The sequence below is a fragment of the Protopterus annectens genome, chromosome 8.part0, assembly GCF_019279795.1.
Source record: "Protopterus annectens isolate FY-2018-M chromosome 8.part0, PAN1.0, whole genome shotgun sequence".
NCBI classification, from domain to species: domain Eukaryota; kingdom Metazoa; phylum Chordata; order Ceratodontiformes; family Protopteridae; genus Protopterus; species Protopterus annectens.
The window spans coordinates 760,186,234-760,191,233 of record NC_056741.1 but is presented as its reverse complement, the minus strand read 5'-3'; positions in this window follow the sequence as shown (position 1 = coordinate 760,191,233).

The window sequence follows — 5,000 nt, the reverse complement described above, 5'->3', positions numbered from 1 at the left end:
AGATTCTTTATTATGGTATACACCCTTGTAGGTGTTAAGGTTGCAGGGAGAGTGGCCATATCTCTTCTCAATATAGCTTCATGGTTTCATAGGTTCTGTTGTTAAGCATATGACATACTGGCCTTCAAGAAGCTTGACAGGCATAGTGCCATGTTGATATTTTTTACATAGTAGGAAGTCATTTAGTCAAGCCATAGTTTTATTTCACTCCAGACTTGCTGATCACAGTACATTGAGTCATGATTCATTAGTCATGTAGACCTAGGAGGACAAGACTTGCCCACCGTGAAGGGCCCATGTTCAGGCCAGTTCTTGTGATTCAATGAGTTGTGAATTACTGAATCAAGTTAATGAGTAATGAGTCAGTTTTTGTGGAAATTGTCAGTTGCTGACTTCCTCTGTCTATAAGTGGAAACTTATTCTATGATCTTAGAAGGCATTGAGCAATACATATGCCATTTTTTTCTTTCTATTACTGATATTATGTTTCACTATTAGATTCCCTGATCTGGTGTTAGCTCCTCCAGTAGTGTGTTCCAAGCATAGATTTTAAACATATAACCAAATTAGATACTGCCGTATAGACCAGGCAGAAATCACCTTTAAGTAACCATAAGAAACAAAATACAATGACAGTTCCTGAAGCATTACTGAATAGTTCAACTTTTCTAGTCATACAGGTTTTCTCGAAAAGTTGGATTTTTTTTGAGTTGACTTAGGTGTTGTTTAAATACCGTGATGATGTGAGGTAGTGCCAGCTGTACTAGGGGGAGAAGGGCAGTGCATGTGTAACATATGCCAACATAACTATCTGGAGGTTTATAAAGAATTGTATGTCATTTGAATATCAAACTGATTTGTACAGATCATTGTGTTAAAAATATATCAAAAGGGGGTCCTGCTGAACAGAAAATTGTTGTAATTGCTGAAATCTATATATTTTAACAGTGGATACTGGAAGGGAAGGGCTTAAGCTTAGCCTAGCTAACCTTAAGAAAATTAGTCTGATATTAAATTACTTAGTTTAAGCCATAAAGAGTCTATCTCTCAAGTATGAATGCAGCCAGAGGTGCAATGTCTGTGAAAAGCCTTTCTGCAGGAGGGGTAGAAGTGCTGGAATTGTTTTATAGCTTCCAGATGCTGTATTAAGCCTTAGCAAAGGTCTATGTGTGTATTGTGACACATCTGTGCCAAATCCTGGTTCAGTTGTTAGTGAGGAGGTAGTGTGGTAACCACAGAGTCAGGTGACCAGATGTGATGTAATTCTGTAGTCAGCACTAAAATTGTATTTACATACTGGTGAGAGATGTGATAGAAACATTCAGCACTCTGTTATTGGAACTGAAACAAGACACTCATCCATTTCATCTTCCTTGGTCTAGCCAGTTAGTAGGGAACAGTAATTCTTCAGTAAGTTAGGAAAATATAGTGAAATTGGTTAAATATTGTTTTTTCTGTATCTGTCTGAGTCTTTCCATCTGTGTTATTTTTTATATTTACTGTGAAGTGAAACTCTAGTATTTATTGTGAATAGCTATTAAGCATTGTATTATTTTATTTTTTATTAAATATATCTAAAACCTGTCATTGTGGCTGGTCTTGTAGAAAATATTTTAACCTTTGAGAGCACTTGTATTTATTTAGTGGCACTGTGGCTTCATGTTCCTGAAAGTCTTGCTGCTTGGAAATTCTACCATTTGTATTGTAAGTATTAATTTTACTAAGTATAATTGGGTACCCTGGTAAGAGCCTTAGAGTAGCTGGCTTTGGGGTGTTCTGGTGGCAGTATCTACCTTATAGTTTGGGTGGAGGTGGCATAGTGGGTAAATCTGTGCCAGCCTTTCCCAGGTGTTTATGTGTGTGAAAATCAAATCTCAAAGAGAGTGTGTGTGTGTGTGTGTGTGTGTGTGTGTGTGTGTGTGTGTGTGTGTGTGTGTGTGTGTGTGTGTGTGTGTGTGTGTGTGTGTGTGTGTGTGTGTGTGTGTGTGTGTGTGTGTGTGTGTGTGTGTGTGTGCATGTGTGTGTGCGTGTGTGTGCATGTGTGTGCATGTGTGTGTGTGTGTGTGTGTGTGTGTGTGTGTGTGTGTGTGTGTGTGTGTGTGTGTGTGTGTGTGCATGTGGGCGCGTGTGTGTGTGTGTTTTGTATGTCTGCTACTTGGAGCAGGAATACAGAACACTGATTTCACACAGAGGTGGTGGAGGACTTGGCTTGGAACATCCAGATGAGGACTAAACTCTGCGATGGTCAATGTGGAGTCTTATTTGAGGCCTGTAGAGCAAGTCAAGCCCCAGGACTGGTGTGTGTATTCCCTGTGTACTCTTTAGGGAAATTGTGCTTGGTGGAGTACACTGCATCTGAAAATACATGTGCCTATTTTTCTCTCAAAGTGAATGTTCCCCACTGGTGTCGGTAGTGAGGATTGAGGCTTCTTGATCTCTGGCCTAGAGGACGGACATTACAAATACTACAAAGCACAGTTTTATATTCAATAATTAGACCTATGAGTGATATATAAAGTGTAACAATTATCTGCTTGGAGTGACTATATATACCCCATAGAATTAAACTGATTACAGGGTATGCTTTTCTGACTTTAGTAGATTCAGAGTAAAGCTTCTAAGTTGGCCATTGTTTTAGTAAAGCTACCTACAGTGACTCATTGGTTTCTAGCCTTACATTTCAAGGGTCTATAATTCATTCCTGATCTTTGATCACTGTCTGTATGGACTTTGCATGTTCTCCCATGTCTGAATGAGTTTACCCAGGTTTCTTCCCCAGAATATGCTGGTTAATTAAGTAATCTAGTGTCAATTTGTATTGCATTCACCCCTGCCATTGTGGCCCAGGTCATGGCTAAAATGGGTTTGTGATGACCATTTAAGTTGCCTGGCAAAACAAATTAGACATTTATAAAAAATCTCTAACTTTTTATAGTGTGCATTTTTCTATTTCTGTGTGGTCACAATTAAGAGGACTAAAATATATTATGAAGCTAGAAAAATGGAACATGCCCTGTTCAGTGGTCATTCCTTGTCCTTCCCATGAGGAAAAAGTGAAGCCCATGAGATGCAAAGCATACCAACTGGTCACACATTTCACTATAGGCTAATATCTCCAGAATCCCTTGTCTATGGTAACATATCCTTAGACACTGGTTAAATGGCAACATTGTATCTTAATATTCAGGTGCTCTATGAGGTGCAGGGAAGATTTCACTAAGCAAACGTGTTTTTCCAATGCTTACTAAAATGTGTGATAATCCAATCATGTCTTGTTGCATATCCAAATGAGAGTAGCTTATCTGATTATGCAAACAAAGTTAAACGATGATGATGTCATAATTATCTGCAATCCCTTTTAATATAGTTCAACTGCTCCTAGTTTTGGTCTCAGGCAGGTGTGATGCTGTCAGAAACTCACTGTAAAAGTCCAATGAGGTTTTCTGCTTTGTGTGCTGTGGGGTTACTGGTTACTAGGATGTTTTACAGTTGCCATGTTCAGTGTCTGATTTAAGGGCCTTTGAATTAGGACTGGTTTTAACTTTAGGTATTTTGTTATTGGGATTCTTCCCACAGTCATTGAATGGTAACTTTGTATGAGTGATTTACTATGGAGAATGGGAGATATGATTAATATGTTATACATATGAGATTCTGGTTTTGCTGAGCTTATGATTTTCTTGAGATACAGAAGCATTTTTTGTGGCTATAGACTTCAAAATGTGTGTGTGTGTGTGTGTGTGTGTGTGTGTGTGTGTGCGCGTGCGTGTGTGTGTGTGTGTGTGTGTGTGTGTGTGTGTGTGTGTGTGTGTGTGTGTGTGTGTGTGTGTGTGTGTGTGTGTGTGTGTCTCTTTGTGTATGTATGTGTACTATAAGTATGTGTACACTTGCAGGGTAGGTTTACTGCTGAGAGTTTAGGATCAGTAGTCTAGCTATATTAACAGCTCTTAGAGATATTTAGGGTTGGTGCATCATCTCTGAGCATGAACAGTTTTTACACTGCTTGAGCTAGCAGGTATCTATCAAATCTTAAGTTAGATCATGAAATGGCTTTATACCTAATCTAAAGCAAAATCCTTCCTACCTAGAACTATATTTCAGAAAAATGATGACTGCTACTCAAAACTTATTTTGACGTTTATCAAAGAGTCACTAATATGGGAAGTTTTTCCATCAGATTTCTTCTTTATCAGTATGTAGGTAATTTCTGTTATCGCTGTAAAGCTGCTTTTTAGCACAACAGCATGCATCAAGGGTATAGGCAGAAGTTTTAGAATTGTACACCAACTTCTAGAAATTTAGCCTCTCCACTAAAAGTCTATTCCCATCCACCACAGAAAGCACAAATTTAAGTGAAAAAATATTGGACTAAACAGGCATTTTGAAAAGAAAAAAGTAACAAAAGCTGAAAATATCAAAGCAACAGAAAACCAAATTTTTTCCTAGGGAAAGAATTTGGTTGTCCGTTTCTGTTGCTTCTGCATTTTCAGCGCTGTGGTGGAAAGTTACGGGTCGGGTTCAGGTAAGTGTGCGGGTTAGGTTAGTTAGGGTTGGGGTGCAGTTTAGGTATGTGTGCAATTGTGTGGACGTGTGGGTTAGGGCAGGTTAAGTGAGTTAGGGTTAGGGCGCAGGTTAGGTATGTGTGCGATTGTGTGGACGTGAGGGTTAGGGCGGGTTAGGTGAATTAGGGTTATGGCGCGGGTCAGGTAAGTGTGCGATTCTGTGGACATGATGGTTAGGGCAGGGTAGGTGAGTTAGGGTTAGGGTGCGGGTGAGGTGAGTGTGCGATAGTGACGGATCCTAGGGTTAGGGTTTGGGTTAAAGTAAGTGGATAGTTAGTGGTGTGTGTATAATTTAGTGTAGGGTTAGGTGTAAGATTTTAGGTGTATGTGTGTGGATTGCTGTTTGTTTGGTGTGCTTGTGTTGTGTGTATGTGTTTTGGAACAGCAATTTTTTTCCCTAGGAAAAAAAATTGCTGTTCCAAAACACATTCTGTATGT